The following is a 23,402-nucleotide window of genomic DNA, read 5'->3' on the forward strand; positions in this document are numbered from 1 at the left end:
CTCCAAAGGCAGTATGAAAAATTGAAAGCCTCTCCTCTTTAGGTATGATGGTACCTGGGTCTTCCATTCCTATCTTCTCCTCTCATTATCAGAAGTATTATTGTATCAATAATAATAATATTGTGGTATTGTGGTTCAGTCATTCTTTGTGATCCCATGTACCATACCTCTCCAGGCCCTTCTATCTTCCACTATCTTCCAGTGTCTTTTCAAGGTTGTGTTCATTGTTTCTATAACAGTATGTATTTATCTCAATCTCTGCCATCTCTTTTTTCTTTGATCTTTCTCAACATCTGGGACTTTCCCACTGTCTTGTCTTCTTATTATGTAACCAAAATATTTAAGCTTCAGCTTTATTATTTGATCTTCCAATTAATACCATGAATTAATTTGATCTCCTTGCTGTCCAAGGGATTTTTATTAGTTTTATTCTGTACCACAACTTGAAGGCATTGATCCTGTGGAAATCAGCTTTCCAATTCTCTCAGTTATACAATGCTGTTGGAAAAACTATAGCTTTGATGGTCCTTTGTCAGCAAAATGCTATCTTTGCTTTTTAGTGTGCTATCAAAATTTTCCATAGGTTTCTTTTCAAAGAGCAAGTATCTTTTAATTTCATAACTGTGGTCACCATTTTTAGAGACCTTTGATCCCAAGAATAGAAAATCTGACACTGTTTTCATCTCTTCTTCCTCTGTTTGCCAGAGAATAGTAGGATCAGTTGGGAGATGTCTTATTTTTTTTATGTTAAGCTTCAAGGCAGCTTCTACACTTTCCTCTTTCACGCTTATCAAGAGTCTTGTGAATTTCTCTTCACTTTTTGACATCAGTGGTGTTACCTGCATATTTGAGATTGTTGACATTTCTCCCAACAACTTTCTTAATTCATCTAGTCTGGCATTTTTGCATGATATACTTTTTATATAAATTAAATTTAAAAGGTGACAATATGCAGCCTTGTCATTTTCCTCTTCCAATCTTAAAAGATTCAATTGTATCATGTTCAGTTCTAATTGTTACTTCTTGGCTCACAAACAGATTTCTCAGAAGACATGAGATCAGGTATTCCTGTCTCCTTGAAGACTTGCCACATTTTGTTGTGATCCACACAAAGGTTTTAGTGTAGTGGAGTGTAGATTTTAGTGAAATAGAAGTAGATGGTTTTTCCTGGAATTCCCTTACTTTTCCCATAATCTAGTGAATTTTGGCAATTTGGTCTCTAGTTCCTCAGCCTCTTTGAGAACCAACCTGATACATATAACTTCTATCAAATCATGCTTCTCTCTCTTTTTTTTATTATATATTTTATTTTATTTTATAATAACTTTATATTGATAGAATCCATGCCAGGGTAATTTTTTTTGCAACATTATCCCTTGCATTCACTTCTGTTTCGATTTTTACCCTCCCTCCTTCCACCCCCTCCCCTAGATGGCATATGTTAGATATGTTGCAGTATATCCTAGATACAATATATGTTTGCAGAACCAAACAGTTCTCTTGTTGCACAGGGAGAATTGAATTCAGAAGGTATAAATAACCCAGGAAGAAAAACAAAAATGCAAGCAGTTTATATTCATTTCCCAGTGTTCTTTCTTTGGATGTAGCTGCTTCTGTCCATCATTTATCAATTGAAACTGAGTTAGGTCTAGAGATTCCAAACATGGCTACCATGTGGAAAAAAAAAAAAAAGAAACTGAGTTAGGTCTCTTTGTCAAAGAAATCCACTTCCATCAGAACACATCCTCATACAATATCATTTTTGAAGTATATAATGATCTCCTGGTTCTGTTCATTTCACTTAGCATCAGTTCATGTAAGTCTCTCCAATCCTCTCTATATTCATCCTGCTGGTCATTTCTTACAGAACAATAATATTCCATAACATTCATATACCACAATTTACCCAATCATTCTCAAATTGATGGGCATCCATTCAATTTCCAGTTTCTAGCCACTACAAACAGGGCTGCCACAAACATTTTGTCACATACAGGTCCCTTTCCCTTCTTTAGTATTTCTTTGGGATATAAGCCCAACAGAAACACTGCTGGATCAAAGGGTATGCACAGTTTGATAACTTTTTGGGCATAATTCCAGATTGCTCTCCAGAATGGTTGGATTCGTTCACAACTCCACCAACAATGCATCAGTGTCCCAGTTTTCCCGCATCCCCTCCAACATTCATCATTATTTTTTCCTGTCATCTTAGCCAATCTGACAGGTGTGTAGTGGTATCTCAGAGTTGTCTTAATTTGCATTTCTCTGATCAATAGTGATTTGGAACACTTTTTCATATGAATGGTAATAGTTTCAATTTCATCATCTGAAAATTGTCTGTTCATATCCTTTGACCATTTGTCAATTGGAGAATGGCTTGATTTCTTATAAATTTGAGTCAGTTCTCTATATATTTTGGAAATGAGGCCTTTATCGGAACCTTTAACTGTGAAGATGTTTTCCTAGTTTGTTGCTTCCATTCTAATCTTGTTTGCACTAGTTTTGTTTGTACAAAGGCTTTTTAATTTGATATAATCAAAATTTTCTATTTTGTGATCAGTAATGGTCTCTAGTTCATCTTTGGTCACAAATTTCTTTCTCTTCCACAAGTCTGAGAGATAAACTATCCTATGTTCCTCTAATTTATTTATAATCTCGTTCTTCATGCCTAGGTCATGGACCCATTTTGATCTTATCTTGGTATATGGTGCTAAGTGTGGGTCCATGCCTAATTTCTGCCATACTAATTTCCAGTTATCCCAGCAGTTTTTATCAAATAATGAATTCTTATCCCAAAAGTTAGGATCTTTGGGTCTGTCAAACATTAGATTGCTATAGTTGACTATTCTGTCTTGTGAACCTAACCTTTTCCACTGATCAACATTATTTCTTAGCCAATACCAAATGGTTTTGGTGACTGCTGCTTTATAATATAATTTTAGATCAGGTACAGCTAGGCCACCTTCATTTGATTTTTTTTTCATTAATTCCCTTGAGATTCTTTTTATTGTTCCATATGAATTTTGTTGTTATTTTTTCTAGATCATTAAAATATTTTCTTGGAAGTCTGATTGCTATAGCACTAAATAAATAAATTAGTTTAGGGAGTATTGTCATCTTTATTATATTCGCTTGGCCTATCCAAGAGCACTTAATATTTTTCCATTTATTTAAGTCTGACTTTATTTGTGTGGAAAGTTTTTTGTAATTTTGCTCATATAATTCCTGACTTTCCTTTGGTAGATAGATTCCCAAATATTTTATGCTATCAACAGTTATTTTGAATGGAACTTCTCTTTGCATCTCTTGCTCTTGGATTTTGTTGGTGATGTATAAAAATGCTGAGGATTTATGGGGATTTATTTTGTATCCTGCTACTTTGCTAAAATTATGAATTATTTCTAATAGCTTTTTAGTAGAATCTCTGGGGTTCTCTAGGTATACCATCATATCATCTGCAAAGAGTGATAGTTTGGCGTCCTCATTGCCTACTCTAATTCCTTTAATCTCTTTCTCGACTCTTATTGCAGAGGCTAGTGTTTCTAATACAATATTGAATAATAATGGTGATAGTGGGCAACCTTGCTTCATTCCAGATCTTACTGGGAAAGGTTCCGGTTTTTCCCCATTGCATATGATGCTTACTGAAGGTTTTAAATATATGCTCCTGACTATTTTAAGGAAAAGTCCATTTATTCCTATGCTCTCAAGTGTTTTTATTAGGAATGGATGTTGGATTTTATCAAATGCTTTTTCTGCATCTGTTGAGATGATCATATGGTTTTTGTTTGTTTGGTTATTGATATAGTCAATTATGCTAATAGTTTTCCTAATATTGAACCAGCCCTGCATTCCTGGTATAAATCCTACGTGGTCATAGTGTATTATCCTGGGGATGATTTTCTGTAATCTTTTTGCTAATATTTTATTTAAGATTTTAGCATCAATGTTCATTAGGGAGATTGGTCTATAATTTTCTTTCTCTGTTTTCAGCCTACCTGGTTTAGGTATCAGTACCATATCTGTGTCATAAAAGGAGTTTGGCAGGACTCCTTCAATCCCTATTTTATCTAATAGTTTATTTAGCATTGGAGTTAATTGTTCTTTAAATGTTTGATAGAATTCACATGTAAATCCATCTGGTCCTGGGGATTTTTTCTTAGGGAGTTGGTTGATAGTTTGTTCTATTTCTTTTTCTGAGATGGGAGTGTTTAGGATATTTACTGCTTCCTCTGTTAGTTTGGGCAAGCTATATTTTTGGAGGTATTCTTCTATTTCATTTAAGTTGTCGAATTTATTGGCATAAAGTTGGGCAAAGTAACTCCTAATTATTGCTCTAATTTCCTCTTCGTTAGTGGCGAATTCTCCCTTTTCATTTTTAAGACTAACAATTTGATTTTCCTCTTTCCTTTTTTTAATCAGATTTACTAAGGGTTTGTCTATTTTGGTGGTTTTTTCATAGAACCAACTCTTAGTTTTATTAATTAATTCAATAGTTTTTTTTTTTTTTACTTTCAATTTTATTGATCTCTCCTTTTATTTTTAGAATTTCAAGTTTAGTGTTTGACTGGGGTTTTTAATTTGTTCCTTTTCTAGCATTTTTAGTTGCAAGCCCAATTCATTGACCTTCTCTTTCTCTATTTTATGCAAATAGGCCTTTAGAGATATGAAATTTTCCCTTATTACCACTTTGGCTGCATCCCATACATTTTGGTATGATGTCTCATTATTATTGTTTTCTTGGGTGAAGTTATTAATTATGTCTATAATTTGCTGTTTCACCCAATCATTCTTTAGTATGAGATTATTTAGTTTCCAATTATTTTTTGGTCTACTTTCCCCTGGCTTTTTGTTGAATGTAATTTTCATTGCATCGTGGTCTGAAAAGGATGCATTTACTATTTCTGCCTTACTGCATTTGAGTTTGAGGTTTTTATGTCCTAATATATGGTCAATTTTTGTATAGGTTCCATGAACTGCTGAAAAGAAAGTGTACTCCTTTCTGTCTCCATTTTGTTTTCTCCAGGGAGCTATCATATCTAACTTTTCTAGTATTTTATTTACCTCTTTGATTTCTTTCTTATTTATTTTGTGGTTTGATTTATCTGATTCTGAGAGTGCAAGTTGATATCTCCCACTATTATACTTTTGCTGTCTATTTCTTCTTGCAGCTCTCTTAATTTCTCTTTCAAGAATTTAGATGCTACACCATTTGGTGCATATATGTTTAATATTGATATTGCTTCATTTTCCATGCTACCCTTTAACAAGATATGTGCCCTTCCTTATCTCTTTTAATTAGATCAATTTTTGCTTTAGCTTGATCTGAGATCAGGATGGCTACCCCTGCTTTTTTGACTTCACCTGAAGCATAGTAGATTTTGCTCCAACCTTTTACCTTTAACCTGCATGTATCTCCCCGCTTCAGGTGTGTTTCCTGTAAACAACATATTATAGGATACTGGCTTTTAATCCATTCTGCTAACCACTTCCTCTTTATGGGGGAGTTTACCCTGTTCACATTTATGGTTAAAATGACCAATTCTGTATTACTTGCCATCTTGTTAACCCCGGTTTATGCTTTTCTCCCTTCTTTCCCCCTTACCCCCCCTTCCCAGCATTAAGCTTGTGAGCACCACTTGCTTCTCACAGCCCTACCTTTTTAGTATTCCTCCCCCCCCCCCGCCTTAGAGTTCCTCGCCCTATCTTACCCCTTTCCCTCCCAGTTTCCGTATTCCTTTCTGCTTAGCTTATTCCTTCCCTTTTCACTTTTCCCTTTTCACTTTTCAATGAGGTGGGAGAAGTTTCACCATAAATTGAATATGTCTAAGATTTTTCTCTTAAAGCCAATTCTGAAGGCAGTAAGATACCCACTATATTCATCCCCCTCCATTCTTTCTCTCAGATATAATGTTTCCTTTGCCTCTTCATGAGATGTAGTACCCCCACTTTACCCTTTTTCTGGTACAATGTCCTTTCCACACCTAGTTTCTAGAACAAGGTATTCATGTATTCTTTATACATCTTTATAGCCGAAATATAGTTCCCAAGATTAATCTTTACCTTTTTAGATTTCTCTTGAGTTTTATATTTGTAGATCAAACTTTTTATTAAGTTCTAGATTTTTCATAAAAAATAGGTGAAATTCATTTACTTCGTTGAATCTTCTTCCCTGGAAAAAGATGCTCATTCTAGCTGGGTAAGTTATTTTTGGTTGCATACCAAGTTCCTTAGCCTTTCGGAATATCATATTCCAGGCCCTTCGATCCTTCAATGTGGATGCTACTAGATCCTGGGTGATCCTTATTGTGGCTCCTCGATACTTGAATTGGGTTTTTCTAGATGCTTGCAGTATTTTTTCCTTCGTCTGAGGGTTCTGGCATTTGGCCACTATATTTCTTGGTGTTTTGATTTTAGGATCCCTTTCAGTAGGGGATCAATGAATTCTTTCAATGTCTATTTAACCCTCTGTTTCTATGACTTCTCGGCAGTTCTCTTTGATAATTTCCTGGAAAATAGTGTTCAGGCTCTTTTTTTTCATCATGCTTTTCTGGGAGTCCAATGATTCTCAGATTGTCTCTCCTGGATCTGTTTTCCAGGTCTGTTGTTTTCCCCAGAAGGTATTTCACATTCTTTTCCATTGTTTGATTTTTTTGGATTTGCTTAACTGATTCTTCTTTTCTCCTTGAGTCATTCAATTTGATTTGTTCAATTCTGATTTTCAATGAAGTATTTTCTTCACTCACTTTTTAAATATCCTTTTCTAATTGTCCAATTGAGTTCTTTTGTTCTATGGAATTTTTTCCCATTTCGCCAATTTTATTTTTTAGAGAGCTATTTTCTGTTTTTAGTTCACTAATCCTATTTTTCAAGGATTTTATTTCTTTATCCACTCTGTCTTTAAGTGAGTGGGATGACTTCTCCAGAATCTTTTGCCAAGCCTCCCTCTCCTTTTCCTATTTTTCTTCTAGCTCCCTTGTGAGAGCTTTTTTAATTTCTTCTATGAGGTTCATCTGTGCTGAGGAACAGATGATCTCCTCCTTTGGGAATTCACTGGAGACAGTCTGTTTTTAGTCTCCTCAGGATTTAGAGGCTGCTCTCTATCTGTATGAAAGCTGTCAAAGGTTAAAGTCCTCTTCAATTTTTTGCTCATTTTGTCAAAGAATCAAAGACAAACTAGCAAAGAAAAAAAAGAAAAAAACCCCTAAATGGAGTCTTTTTTTGGGGGGGGAGGGGCTGGGTGGTGTTACCAAGCTTTCTCTACAGACTGCGGGGGCAGGAGCGAGGCACTAGCCATACTGTGCTGCTCCTGCGCTCTGAGATCCCAGAGCGTGCTGAGACACTGTGGGGGAGGGGTGGCCAGGTCCAGAGAGACTCCAGCTGTTTGGGGTTGTATTCTTCACCCCCTGGTGTTTTTAGCTTCTCTGCTGGGCTGCTGGCTTGCTGCCAGGGCAAAGTATCCAGTCCTGTAGCAAAGCTCTCCCCGCAGAGACGGCTGCGATCACACCCCAGCCCCTCTCCCGTCTGCTCCGGTGCTCTCCCTGCTGCTGCCCTCAGCCTGCGCTGGATCTAAAACTGTCCCCACCCTCGTGCAGAAACAGACCTTTCTTGGCAAGTTTCAAGGATGTCTTCTCTTGGTAACTATTTGTGGGTTTTTTTTCAGTCAAGCATTAATTCAGAGGCTTGTAATGAAATGGATTCTGAGAGAAAAACACAGAGCTTACACAGCTATGTGCCTCCTCTCCACCATCTTGGCCAGAAGTCCCTCTTGTGTTATATAAATCAGTTTTAATCATCACATTGCCTTCCTAATCTCAGCCCTTCTCTCTTTTTCTCCTCCAGGTTCTAGACTATGGATGTGGCCACCCATCTTTGTCTTCTTGGGTCTTAGAACTTGTTTATTGTACAGATATGAATTTGTCCCAGTAGTGATGGACCCTAGGGACATTGTCATGAAGTTAACTCCAAAAACTAGGTGCCCCAAATAAAAAAAAAATCCACTAGAACTGTGGAGACCAGGTGAGTGTAGCAGAAGAGTATGTGATGAAAAGGGCAGAAGGGAGCTCTTACCTGGAAAAATACAAAAGGGTTAATTCTAAAAGTCAGGTGCCTAAAATTATAGCAACTATTTCAGATCTTCACCAAGAATGGTGAAAAGAGGGTGTGAAGACTCAAACAGCTTTCAGACAGATTATAATCATGAATTTAGTTATTGATATTCTAAACGTAAACTTTTTTCCAATGGAAAACAAGTTGATGTGCTGCTGAAGAAAATGAATCATCTAGTTCTCAACCTTCTCCCTATAAATCAAAACAGAACAGAGAAATAGTTGCTAAATGGAAGGAGGTTTCACATGTTCCTATTGGAGAGACAATAAAAGAATGGGCAGAACAATAATTATAGAAATATATATAGAAGAACTGCACATGTTTAACATATATTGGATTATTTGCGGGGAGGAGAAAGAAGGGAGAAAAAAAATGTGGAACACAAGGTTTTGCAAGGGTGGATGCTGAAAATTACCTATGCATATGTTTTGAAAATAAAGCGCTTTAATTAAATTTTTAAAAAAAAGAATTGGCAGAGTTGCTATTTAAAGACAACAATAAATATAATTTTATGGGACATTTTGATACATATGATAAGCTTTTATAAAAAGATGACCTATTAAAATAATAGTAGTTTATGTGCCAAAATCTGTTGCAAAGGATAAGGAAATAGATTAAAGTATTATTTTGCTTGTTTTCTGTATCAAAGAGAATGATCATGCAGTGGAAGAATTGGAAAAAATATATTAACAAGGAGTAGAAACCCAAAGTAAGTTAAAAGATGTGATCATTAACCACCTTCAGTGAACTTAAGTGACCAGCCTTGCACTGATAATATAGTTTAGAGTCCTGAAAGAACTGGTAGATGAATGGATTTCTATTGAGGAAAAGGAGAGGAGAAGTGAGGAAATCAATGATACACATGGAATAAAAGAATATCAATAAAAATATCTTAATAGAGAAGGAAAAAAAAAAACAAGGATTGGGAAGGACATAAATAGAACAATTTTGTTATCACTTTGTCTAAAAAATATGCTATTCAGTCATGTCCAGCTCTTCATGACTCCATTAGGATTTTTCTTGGGAAGGATATTGAAATGATTTGCCATTTCCTTCTCCAACTCTTTTTTACAGATGAGGAAACTGAGACAAACAAGGTTAAGTGACTTGCCCACTATCACATAAGTAGTAAGTATCTGAGGCTGGATTTGAATTCGCAAAGATGAGTCTTCCTGACTCTAGACCAGGTGCTCTATCCATTATACTACCTAGCTGCCCCTAAAAAAAAAAAAAAAAAAGTGAAGCCAGCTTCTAATTTCTTTTACTCTTCCCTTTTTATCTTTGCCTCTTGAAGTTTTCTACTAGTTTATAATTAAGTTTAAAGTTTTAAATATTTAAGAAAAAAATGGAACAAAGGATTCTGCAAACTTATTCCTCAAATATAACACTCCATTATTATATTAGACTCCTGGCATTTACACTGGCTCTCCCCCAAGCCTGGAATATTCACTGCCTTCATCTTTACCTCTTGGCTTCCCAGCTAAAGTTACACTTTCTACAAAGGATCTTTCCCAGTTCTCCTTACATCTTAGTGCCTCCCCTCTGAAATTACTTCAGTTTCTTTACATGTTATTTCCCCAATTAGGCTAAAAGGAGATATTGCTTGATTTTTGTCTTTCTTTTTATACCCAGCACTGTGCTATAGTATCTGGCATGTAGCAGACCTTAACAAAAGCCAGTGACAGACTGATTTTTAAATTGAATTTTATTTTGTTTTTGTTTTCTTTTTTTTTCCAATAGTATTTTATTTTTTCAAATATATGAAAAACTATTTTTCAACATTCATCATTGCAAAACTTTGTGTTCCAAATTTTTCTCCTTCCTTCCCTTACCTCTCCCCTCCCTGAGACAGCAAGAAATTTAATATAGTCAAACATGTGCAATTCTTCTAAACATATTTCCGTATTTGTCATGCTATGCAATAAAAAGCAGATCAAAAGGGAAAACCCATGAGAAAGAAAAAAAAAAATCAACAAACAACAACCACAACAAAAAAGGGGAAAATACTGTGTTTTGATCCACATTTAGTTTCCATAGTTCTTTTTTTTTTTTTTTTTTGGATGCATATAGCACTTTCCATCCCAAGTCCATTGGAATTGCTTTGAATAATATCATTGTTGGAAAGAGCCACATCCATCACAGGTGATCATCATATAATCTTGTTGCTGCGTCCAATGTTCTCTTGGTTCTGTTCCTTTCACTCAGCATCAGTTCATATAACTCTCTCCAAGCTTTTCTGAAATCATCCTGCTGATTGTTTCTCATAGAACAACAATATTCCATTACATTCATATACCATAACTTACTCAGCCATTCCTCAGATGATGGGCATTCACTCAATTTCCAGTTTCTTGCCACTACAAAAAGGACTGCTACAAACATTTTTGCACATATGAGTCATTTTCCCTCTTTTATGATCTTTTTGGGATACAGAGCCACTAGAGTGATGCTGAATCAAAGGGTATGCACAGTTTTTAGACCTTTAATTCCAAATTGCTCTCCAGAATGATTGGATCACTTCACAACTCTACTATCAATGCATTAGTGTCCCATTTTTTCCACATCCCTTCCAACATTTATCATTATCTTTTCCTGTCATTTTATCAATCTGAGAAGTGTTGAAGTGGTTCCTCAGGATTATAGTGACAGAATGATTGATAATACCCAAACAGGATGCAGGAGCATCTAGGTGGCACAGTGGGTAATAGCATAGCCTCTTGAGTCATGAAGGACCTGAGTTCAGTTGTGGCTTCATATGCTTATTAGCTGTATGACTGTAGGCAAGTAAATCACTTAACTCCATTGCCTTCCCCACAAAACATAAATAAATAAATAAAACATAGTTATGCTCAAACTCTCTTGGAGTCCTAAGGCAAACCTTGTTGTGGGGGAATAGATTTCCCCTACTTACCTTTCAGCTCTTGAGCCCCTAATGTGATATTTTCTATTAAATCCAACCACTAACACTGCGATGCAATCACTCAGGGCATGATATTTACATCACAGGCTACTCACAATAATGACACATCTTAAACATAAACATATTCAGTTAAGAAACAGGCAAAACAAATGACAATAATATCTCATATACTTGAATAATAAAGTGAATTCATATGTGATAAAATATATCACATTACAAATATTTACTTGAATCATACCAAAAATTGGTGAAAATACACTCTCCCACTGATCAAATAAACTAAAACCATATGTCAGATTTTAGGCCTGATTTAAGGGAAAATTTCCTAACAATTACAGCTATTGAAAATTAGCCAAGTGTATTACCTTGAGAGGTAATAAATTGTCCCTTGCTGGAGGACTTCAAGTAAATAACAAACAGCCACTTGACTTGTTGAGGATAATGTAAAAAAATTCTTGGTTAAGTGCAGTTTGGACCAGGTCTTCTGCAGTTGCTTTTGGCCCTTAAATTCTCCTATATTCATCAGAAAATTGGTAATTAAGGTACTTTTCTCTTCCTGTTCATTTTTCCTTCTTAGATTTCATAGGCCATGAAAGGAAGAAATCTCTCTCAATATATTTCATGAGAATAAATATAGCAACCTAGGAAAATCTATGAAATCCAAAAATAGTCTCTTCTGTGATGATATTCATTCCTGGTTGATCAAGGAGCACTTGGAAGCACTGTAGCAGAATTGTCATAGCAACATACTCTCTTTGCTTGCATCTAATAAGCACAAAAAGGCTTATAATATATATGTGCAAACAGTATCCAATTCATGTTAGAGGAGATGGCAATAGGGCTTGGCTTGCCAGAAAGAACCAATGCCACAAGTCGAGATACACAGGAAAGGCTTGACAGAAGGCAGCCAAAATATCAAATCCAATTAACTCACCTAAGGCAGAAAAACAGAGACATAATAATGAATAAATCTAAGAAGGGTATCTAGATAGAGCAGTGGAATCAGGAAGATTCATCTTTTTTGAGTTCAAATCTGCCCTGAGATACTTCCTAGCTATATGACCTTGAGCTCCTCATTTAACTAGATTTACCCCAGTTTCCTGATTTCTAAAATGAGTTGAAGAAGGAAATGGCAAACGATTGCACTAGTTTTGCCAAGAAAACGCCCAAATGGGATCACAGTCAGACATGATTGAAAATATTGAATAATAATCTTTGCCTGAAAAACAAGCTAGGACAGGGCTTTCCAATCCAGAATATCAGAAATTCAGCAAGGGTAATAACATCAAGCAGATTTTAGGATGAAGGAAATTTGCCATTTCTTATGATAGTTAATTATGTTAGGTTTCTAGCAGCCCTCTCTGATGCATCTAATATTCCATAAGCTTGTAAAACTTATAAATAAACTTCATAGAATTATGTTTAAACTATGTTTAAATATTTCCCAAATGAGAATGTGAGGGACTTTCATATGGATAAGATCTATGAATTTTAGAGCATAGATTTTGATGACATTTATTTAGAGTTATATGACAATCATTTAGAGCTAAAAGAAATCTTAGAGATTTATTCAGTTCAACTCGCATCTTTATAGATGAGTAAACAGGTGACATAATGGATCGAGAGCTGGTGTTGAAGTCAGGAAGGATGATCTGAGTTCAAATCTGATATCAGACATTTAAAATGTGGAGGCAAATTACCTCCACCCTTGCTATGTGGCTCTGGGCAAGTCACTGAATGCTAATTGCCTTGCCAAAAACAAAAAAACAAACAAAACAAACAAAAAAAACTTACAGAGAAAATTATATTTTATTCTAGAGAGAATGGAGTTAATTGAGTAAGGGAGTTATATGATTAGATCTGCACTAGAGGAAAATTACTTTGGTAGCAGGATATAGATATAGAAATGGAAATGTGAGAAACTTGAATCAGGAATACCAATTAGAAGGCTAAATCACTATAGTGATATATCATATCCTTTTATCATATGATTCTAATATGAATAGAATTGAAAGGAAATAATGACTGAAGGGCTCCAGTGTTTGCTCTCCTATTTCTTGGAATCAGTCAATAAATAATAACTAACAAACATTTATTAAGTTCCTACTATGTGCTAGGCACTTTGCTAAGCACTGGAAATACAAATATGGGGGGAGGGGAAAAATTGTAATTCATAAAACATAATATTTTTCATGTCTCTCCCTTACTTAAAATCCTGCAGAGATCTATATTTTTAAATACTGCAAAATCCTACTTCAGCATTCGCTCAGTCAACTCATCATCATCTCATCATCCAATGATTTAAAAATAAAATTTCAACTTACATATTTGTCATTCTATTATGTGATAAGTTCTCTTAATATTAAAAAAGGTATCAATTTTTATTTTTTTTTTTTTGCATTGGGAAACTAGGCAGCTGACTAAATGAAACTGATCTTTTTTGTTTGATGGTTTTGTATTTTTAAAAACTGAAAAAAAAATTTCAAAAGAAAACCATGAATTATTACTCTTAGGAATTTTAGTATAGTACCAGTGAATTCCTGAGGAAATCCCCATTTATTTAATTGGTAGTGACTAACAGTATTTTCTCTCTCCCTCTCATTTTCCCAGTTTACACAAGGTAGCTGAAATTCCCAAGGCTGAGCAATTTTTGCAATGACATGAGGAATTAAAATCCTTCAACAGTATTTCAGGGAGATGTTCCCTCTTTATCATTAAGAAAGATTCCTCAATTTACCCAATATAAAAATATATTAAAAAAAAAAAAACAAAACAAACCAAGGAAGCCCTGTTACTATGCCTTCCCTAAAGGAATCGTATTACTGGACTAGTCTCTTTAGCATAATCCAATAGAAACCCCAAACCAGGATAAATTGAAGATTCAGACCTGATAAATCAGAATCAGACTTGATCTGACGCTTGAGAAAGATGGCTATAGAAGAGTAGGTAGAAAAAGAGTTAGCGAATGGAGGAAACAAGATACACAGTAATGATTACAACTATTTAATATAGCATGTACAAAACATGAAGTTGATAGGAATAAAAGAAAGTTAAAAAGACCAAATAAAAAGGGTTTTTCAGAATATCTTTTATCATTGTCCTGAAGTATCCTCTCAAAACCTTGTCAGGACCAAGTGCTGTTGGCAAGTTTGATTGAATTGAGTCAGTTGTAGAGAGTACAGTTTATAGAGCCTAGAAGGAGATTGGCAGAGACTAAAGAAAAGACCCTGCTGTAATGTTAATCAGTCTCCTTTCTGTAGCATTCCAAGTAGTCACTCTCACCTTCTAAGGCAAACAGACTTAATCTAACTCTAAGATGCAGGAGAAAAAAAGACAGAAGGCTGAGGGAGGCCTCAAGAGTAAATTGGACTGCCTCCGAAGTCAGGAGGACCTGAGTTCAAATCTGGTCTCAGACACTTAACACTTCCTAGTTATGTGACCCTGGGCAAGTCACTTAATCCAAATTGCCTCTTCAAAAAAAAAAAAAAAGTAAATTGGACCTTAAGAAAAGAAAGATTTGGGGGCAGCTAGGTGGCACAGTGGATAAAAGACTAGCCCCAAAGTCAGGGGGATCTAAATTTAACTCACTTAACACTTCCTAGCTATATGCCCCTGGGCAAGTCACTTAATCCCAAATGCCTCAGCAAAAAAAGAGAGAGAGAGAGAGAGAGAGAGAGAGAGAGAGAGAGAGAGAAAGATTTGGCAAGGGAAAAGCACTTTTTCAACAAAGACATCTGAGGAGGCAAGTCTAACAGAGATAAGTGAATTTGATACAAAACATTGAGAAATATTCCATAATAATTAAGTTATCTGAAAAAAAAATCAGTGAAGCAGAATGCAAAAACATTAAAGGAAAAACAATAAAAGAAACTGAGATTGAAAGAACACATGAGGGTTATAAGATATAATAAAATATACATAAGAATATGATATTTGAAGAGTAAATGATTATAGGTATTCCAGAAAAATATCTTGAATATAAAATACGAATGTCATATGTAAAGATGGATGCAGAAAATATGTGGAGAAATATTGGAAGAAAAAAAAAATACAGACTGAAGAGAATCCACAAATCTTCAATGGAAGGAGATGTTTAGTTTAACTCCATAAGAAGTAGATAAACTTCAGAATTACAATATCAAAGAACTAAATTTGAAAGCAGCAACCAAAAAACCTCTTCAAGTTCCAAAGGTAATTGATTAGAACAACACAGAATTATTCCAGGTTTTAATAAACTAAAAGAAAATATGAAGAGCAAAGAACATTTTTGTTGCCCAAATATAATATATCCTGTAAAGCTGTCTTTACATCAAAGATAGTAACTAAAGAAGGAGCAGATTATTCAGTATGTAAAATGACTTTAAAAAAAGACAATTAAATACTTTCAGATAGTAATGAAAGATTAAATAATGAAATATATGGCTTTATTTGTCTACCAAGCAAGCATGTGAATAAGTATAGAATTATTTCTATTTATTGTTTGATTTTTTTAGAACACTAATACTTTAAGTGGCAGTGAAAAAGTATAGTTTATCAATCAAGTAAAGAATCTAAGAAGAAAAAGATATAATGGGAGAAAAAACACAGAAGTTGGTAGAAATGAACTGAAATTTCAAAGGAAATAAATTTCATCATCTTGTTAATAAGTCAGTATTGGGCAAGTCATTTAACCTGTTTGCCTCAGTTTCTTCAACTATAAAATGGGTATAATAATAACATCAATGTCTCAGGGTTGTTGTGATGATAAAATGAGATAACAATTGTAAAACTTAGCACAATACCTGCCTGGCATGTAACTAGACATTCAGCAAATGCTTGGATTCTTTTTCTTTTCTTCTTTTCATATGCTAATGTTTAATGGATCAACTATGCCTCAGTATTGAGAAAGTGAAATTTTCTCCAATAAGTGAAATATACCACCTTGGTTTTTAATCTTCTTGTTACTTTGGGGCTCTGAATTTTAAAAATTCTGTTCCATGAAAAAAAAAAAACCTATCAATAAAATGTAGGCTTATAAAATACAGAGAAAGGGAGGAGGGAGGGAGAGGGGAAAGAAGGGGAGGGGGAGGACAAGGGTAGAGGAAGAAGCACAGAAATTGCTTGTTCTTTGTCTTTTTTCTCTCTTTTGTTTTTTGTTCGTCACTCTCAAAGACCATGACACTAAGAAGGTAATGCCATGGCAGGAAAGTGAATTGGATTTAAGCGAGGGAGAGCTGTGTAAGATCACCTGCCTGACTTTCCCCTCCAGAGTCATACGGGTCCAGTGGCCAGATATATATAAATATAGATGTAGATGTAGATATAGATATAGATATAGATATAAATATATCTAGATAGATAGATAGATATACAAGACTGGAGATAGCCCTAGATGCAATGGGAGACCTTAGACTTTTTAAGCTAAGATCTTTAATGACTATCAATTTGACTAAATCCACACCCATTCAGTGATTTAAGGTTAGATAGCAATTGAGGTAAAGAGTTCTTTTATTTGGGTCCCCATTGATAGCAATCATTTCTGTGTTAGCCAGAAATTCTGAGAGTCTTTCCTTCCTAGACTGATTGATTTATTTGGATTTTTTTGACTAGATGAAAGAGGAAATTATTTGCCTCAATTGCTACCTAGCCTTGATTATTGAATGGATATGGCTTCAGTCAAACTGAGACTCATTAAAAACCTTAGCTTTAAAAGACCAAGGTTTCTCATTGAATACAGGGACATCTCCAGTTGCTTTGACCTAAATCTAGCCATTGGACCCATATGGTTCTGGAGGGGAAAGTAAGGTAGGTGACCGTGCACAGTCCTCCCTCACTTAAATTCAATTCACTTGCATGTCATCACCTCTGATGTCATGGTCCTCTTTGAGAATACAGGACAAACAATAACAACAGAAATAGAAAAGATTAAGAAGAGGTGTCAAGAATATACAAAAGACCTATATAAAGAAAGGACTTAATATCATAATCTTGATGTTGTGGTTGTCAACATAAGAACCAGATTTCCTGGAAAATAAAATCAAGTAGGCCTTAACAATAAAGTTAATGCAAGTAATGGGACTCCAGCTAAACTATTTAAAACCCTAAAAAATGATGCTCTTAAAGTGCTACACTCAATATGCCAAAAATTTGGAAAATTCAAAAGTGGCCATTGCATTGGAAAAGATCAATTTACATCCCAATCTTAAAAAACAATGTTAATGAATGTTTAAATTACCAAAAATCACAATCATTTCACATGCCAGCAAAGTTATGCTTAAGATTATGCAAGCTAAACTTCAGCAACATATGAATTGTAAAGACCAGGAATACTTAACCCTGGGCAGTTGCTTCATTTGTAAATGCCCTAGCATTACTCTGTAACCTTTACATTGCCAGTCTCTCCTAATTCCCAGGGCGTCAGAGAATCCTCTGGCCACTGACCTTTGCAGTGTCAACTAACCTTAACCTGACTAACCTCTTCTGAGGCCTTCAGAGAATAAAGAGAGCGACTTCCTGCTGCAGTGGGCTTAAGAGGGTCTGTGAAATCACACACACAGCCAACCCAAGAGGGAGCCATCTCCCATTATGAGGCTATCACAATATGATCAGGGTCCCGCCCATGAGGCAGTTTCTGGCCACAGAAATTGCTTCTGGGCCACTCAACAACCTCCTGTTTGCACTGGGCTGACTCATTGTAAAAAGACTCTTAACAATTAACCAAGAATATGAAATGAGCACACTGTTTTCTTTTTTTCCCAATGATTTTATATTTTTATTTTTCCCCTATTACATACAAAAATCTTTAACATTCATTTTGTAAATTTTGAGTTTCAAGTTTTTCTTTTCTTTCTCCTCCCCTTCTTCATTGAGAAGCATGATTTGGGGACTTCCGGCCAAGATGGCAGAGAGGAGGCACGCAGCTGTGTAAGCTCCGCGGTTTCTCTCAGAATCCATTTCATTACAAGCCTCTGAATTAATACTTGACTGAAAAAAACCCCACAAATAGTTACCAAGAGAAGCCATCCTTGAGATTTGCCAAGAAAGGTCTGTTTTTGCTTGAGGGCGGGGATGGTTTTCGATCGGGCGCAGGCTCAGGGCAGGCAGCGGCAGTGAGAGCACAGGAGGCAGCTCACAGCCGAGAAGATCGGAGAGGGGGTGGGGTGTGATCTCAGCCGTCTCTGCGGGGGGAGCTTTGCTACAGGATTGGATACTTTGCCCTGGCAGCAAGTCAGTAGCCCAGCAGAGAAGCTAAAAACATGGGGGGGAGGTGAAGAATACAACTCTGGAGTCTCTCTGGACCTGGCCACCCCTCCCCCACAGTGTCTCAGAACGCTCTAGGAGTCTCAGAGCGCAGGCGCAGCACAGTCCTGCTACTGCCTCACTACTGCCCCTGCAGTCTGTAAAGGAAGCTTGGTAACACCACCCAGTCCCTCCCCCCAAAAAAGCAGATTCCATTTAGGGATTTTTTTTCTTTTTTTTCTTTTTGCTAGTTTGTCTTTGATTCTTCTCTGAAAAAATGAGCAAAAAATTGAAAAGGACTTTAACCCTTGATAGCTTCTATACAGATAGAGAGCAGACTCTAAACCCTGAGGAGACTAAAAACTGACTGTCTCCAGGTGAATCCCCAAAGGAGGAGATCATCTGTTCCTCATAGAAGAAATTAAAAAGGCTCTCACAAGAGAGTTAGAAGAAAAATGGGAAAAGGAGAAGGAGGCTTGGCAAGAGAGTCTGGAGAAGTCATCCCACTCATTTAAAGACAGAGTAGATAAAGAAATAAAATCCTTGAAAAATAGGATTAGTGAACTAAAAACAGAAAATAGCTCTCTAAAAAATAAAATTGGCGAAATGGGAAAAAATTCCATAGAACAAAAGAACTCAATTGGACAATTAGAAAAAGATATTTAAAAAGTGAGTGAAGAAAATACTTCATTGAAAATCAGAATTAAACAAATCGAATTGAATGACTCGAGGAGACAAGAAGAATCAGTCAAGCAAATCCAAAAAAATCAAACAATGGAAAAGAATGTGAAATACCTTCTGGGGAAGACAACAGACCTGGAAAACAGATCCAGGAGAGACTATCTGAGAATCATTAGACTCCCAGAAAAGCATGATGAAAAAAAAGAGCCTGGATACTATTTTCCAGGAAATTATCAAAGAGAACTGCCCAGAAGTCATAGAAACAGAGGGTAAAATAGACATTGAAAGAATTCATTGATCACCTACTGAAAGGGATCCTAAAATCAAAACACCAAGAAATATAGTGGCCAAATGCCAGAACCTTCAGATGAAGGAAAAAATACTGCAAGCGTCTAGAAAAACCCAATTCAAGTATCTAGGAGCCACAATAAGGATCACCCAGGATCTAGCAGCATCCACATTGAAGGATCGAAGGGCCTGGAATATGATATTCTGAAAGGCTAAGGAACTTGGTATACAACCAAAAATAACTTACCCAGCTAGAATGAGCATCTTTTTCCAGGGAAGAAGATGGACATTCAACGAAGTAAGTGAATTTCACCTATTTTTGATGAAAAAGCCAGAACTTAATAAAAAGTTTGATCTACAAATATAAAACTCAAGAGAAATCTAAAAAGGTAAAGATTAATCTTGGGAACTATATTTCGGCTATAAAGATGTATAAAGAATACATGAATACCTTGTTCTAGAAACTAGGTGTGGAAAGGACATTGTACCAGAAAAAGGGTAAAGTGGGGGTACTACATCTCATGAAGAGGCAAAGGAAACTTATTATATCTGAGAGAAAGAATGGAGGGGGATGAATATAGTGGGTATCTTACTGCCTTCAGAATTGGCTTTAAGAGAAAAATCTTAGACATATTCAATTTATGGTGAAACTTCTCCCACCTCATTGAAAAGTGAAAAGGGAAAAGTGAAAAGGGAAGGAATAAGCTAAGCAGAAAGGAATACGGAAACTGGGAGGGAAAGGGGTAAGATAGGGCGAGGAACTCTAAGGCGGGGGGGGGGGGGGGGAGGAATACTAAAAAGGTAGGGCTGTGAGAAGCAAGTGGTGCTCACAAGCTTAATGCTGGGAAGGGGGGGTAAGGGGGAAAGAAGGGAGAAAAGCATAAACCGGGGTTAACAAGATGGCAAGTAATACAGAATTGGTCATTTTAACCATAAATGTGAACAGAGTAAACTCCCCCATAAAGAGGAAGCGGTTAGCAGAATGGATTAAAAGCCAGAATCCTATACTATGTTGTTTACAGGAAACACACCTGAAGCGGGGAGATACATGCAGGTTAAAGGTAAAAGGTTGGAGCAAAATCTACTATGCTTCAGGTGAAGTCAAAAAAGCAGGGGTAGCCATTCTGATCTCAGATCAAGCTAAAGCAAAAATTGATCTAATTAAAAGAGATAAGGAAGGGCACTATATCTTGCTAAAGGGTAGCATGGATAATGAAGCAATATCAATATTAAATATATATGCACCAAGTGGTGTAGCATCTAAATTCTTAAAAGAGAAATTAAGAGAGCTGCAAGAAGAAATAGACAGCAAAAGTATAATAGTGGGAGATATCAACTTGCACTCTCAGAATCAGATAAATCAAACCACAAAATAAATAAGAAAGAAATCAAAGAGGTAAATGGAATACTAGAAAAGTTATATATGATAGCTCCCTGGAGAAAACAAAATGGAGACAGAAAGGAGTACACTTTCTTTTCAGCAGTTCATGGAACCTATACAAAAATTGACCATATATTAGGACAAAAACCTCAAACTCAAATGCAGTAAGGCAGAAATAGTAAATGCATCCTTTTCAGACCACGATGCAATGAAAATTACATTCAACAAAAAGCCAGGGGAAAGTAGACCAAAAAATAATTGGAAACTAAATAATCTCATACTAAAGAATGATTGGGTGAAACAGCAAATCATAGACATAATTAATAACTTCACCCAAGAAAACGATAATAATGAGACATCATACCAAAATGTATGGGATGCATCCAAAGCAGTAATAAGGAGAAATTTCATATCTCTAGAGGCCTATTTGTATAAAATGGAGAAAGAGAAGGTCAATGAATTGGGCTTGCAACTAAAAATGCTAGAAAAGGAACAAATTAAAAACCCCAGTCAAACACTAAGCTTGAAATTCTAAAAATAAAAGGAGAGATCAATAAAATTGCAAGTAAAAAAAAAAAAACTATTGAATTAATTAATAAAACTAAGAGTTGGTTCTATGAAAAAACCACCAAAATAGACAAACCCTTAGTAAATCTGATTAAAAAAAGGAAAGAGGAAAATCAAATTGTTAGTCTTAAAAATGAAAAGGGAGAATTCGCCACTAACGAAGAGGAAATTAGAGCAATAATTAGGAGTTACTTTGCCCAACTTTATGCCAATAAATTCGACAACTTAAATGAAATAGAAGAATACCTCCAAAAATATAGCTTGCCCAAACTAACAGAGGAAGCAGTAAATATCCTAAACACTCCCATCTCAGAAAAAGAAATAGAACAAACTATCAACCAACTCCCTAAGAAAAAATCCCCAGGACCAGATGGATTTACATGTGAATTCTATCAAACATTTAAAGAACAATTAACTCCAATGCTAAATAAACTATTAGATAAAATAGGGATTGAAGGAGTCCTGCCAAACTCCTTTTATGACACAGATATGGTACTGATACCTAAACCAGGTAGGCTGAAAACAGAGAAAGAAAATTATAGACCAATCTCCCTAATGAACATTGATGCTAAAATCTTAAATAAAATATTAGCAAAAAGATTACAGAAAATCATCCCCAGGATAATACACTATGACCACGTAGGATTTATACCAGGAATGCAGGGCTGGTTCAATATTAGGAAAACTATTAGCATAATTGACTATATCAATAACCAAACAAACAAAAACCATATGATCATCTCAACAGATGCAGAAAAAGCATTTGATAAAATCCAACATCCATTCCTAATAAAAACACTTGAGAGCATAGGAATAAATGGACTTTTCCTTAAAATAGTCAGGAGCATATATTTAAAACCTTCAGTAAGCATCATATGCAATGGGGAAAAACTGGAACCTTTCCCAGTAAGATCTGGAATGAAGCAAGGTTGCCCACTATCACCATTATTATTCAATATTGTATTAGAAACACTAGCCTCTGCAATAAGAGTCGAGAAAGAGATTAAAGGAATTAGAGTAGGCAATGAGGAAACCAAACTATCACTCTTTGCAGATGATATGATAGTTTACCTAGAGAACCCCAGAGATTCTACTAAAAAGCTATTAGAAATAATTCATAATTTTAGCAAAGTAGCAGGATACAAAATAAATCCCCATAAATCCTCAGCATTTTTATACATCACCAACAAAATCCAAGAGCAAGAGATAAAAAGAGAAATTCCATTCAAAATAACTGTTGATAGCATAAAATATTTGGGAATCTATCTACCAAAGGAAAGTCAGGAATTATATGAGCAAAATTACAAAAAACTTTCCACACAAATAAAGTCAGACTTAAATAATTGGAAAAATATTAAGTGCTCTTGGATAGGCCGAGCGAATATATTAAAGATGACAATACTCCCTAAACTAATCTATTTATTTAGTGCTATACCAATCAGACTTCCAAGAAAATATTTTAATGATCTAGAAAAAATAACAACAAAATTCATATGGAACAATAAAAAGTCAAGAATCTCAAGGGAATTAATGAAAAAAAAAAAATCAAATGAAGGTGGCCTAGCTGTACCTGATCTAAAATTATATTATAAAGCAGCAGTCACCAAAACCATTTGGTATTGGCTAAGAAATAGATTAGTTGATCAGTGAGAAAGGATAGGTTCACAAGACAGAATAGTCAACTATAGCAATCTAGTGTTTGACAAACCCAAAGATCTTAACTTTTGTGATAAGAATTCATTATTTGATAAAAACTGCTGGGATAACTGGAAATTAGTATGGCAGAAATTAGGCATGGACCCACACCTAACACCATATACCAAATACGATCAAAATGGGTCCATGACCTAGGCATAAAGAACGAGATGATAAATAAATTAGAGGAACATAGGATAGTTTATCTCTCAGACTTGTGGAGGAGAAAGAAATTTGTGACCAAAGATGAACTAGAGACCATTATTGATCACAAAATAGAAAATTTTGATTATATCAAATTAAAAAGCCTTTGTACAAACAAAACTAATGCAAACAAGATTAGAAGGGAAGCAACAAACTGGGAAAACATCTTCACAGTTAAAAGTTCTGATAAAGGCCTCATTTCCAAAATATATAGAGAACCAACTCTAATTTATAAGAAATCAAGCCATTCTCCAATTGATAAATGGTCAAAGGATATGAACAGACAATTTTCAGATGATGAAATTGAAACTATTACCACTCATGTGAAAGTGTTCCAAA

The 23,402-nt window shown here is 35.4% G+C and overlaps 1 long non-coding RNA gene across 1 annotated transcript in view; it reads left to right on the plus strand.

Annotated features, from left to right (window-relative positions):
• The window catches only part of LOC127560723 (uncharacterized), a 52,052-nt gene extending 42,229 nt beyond the window's left edge, over positions 1-9,823 (plus strand). Inside the window, exons 2-3 of the long non-coding RNA XR_007953394.1 lie at positions 7,843-8,019; positions 9,184-9,823. This is a non-coding gene — a long non-coding RNA (uncharacterized LOC127560723). The remainder of the gene's footprint in view (positions 1-7,842; positions 8,020-9,183) is intronic.
• Positions 9,824-23,402: the final 13,579 nt, after the last annotated feature.

This window comes from Antechinus flavipes, chromosome 4 (assembly GCF_016432865.1).
Source record: "Antechinus flavipes isolate AdamAnt ecotype Samford, QLD, Australia chromosome 4, AdamAnt_v2, whole genome shotgun sequence".
In the NCBI taxonomy this organism is placed as follows: Eukaryota; Metazoa; Chordata; class Mammalia; order Dasyuromorphia; family Dasyuridae; genus Antechinus; species Antechinus flavipes.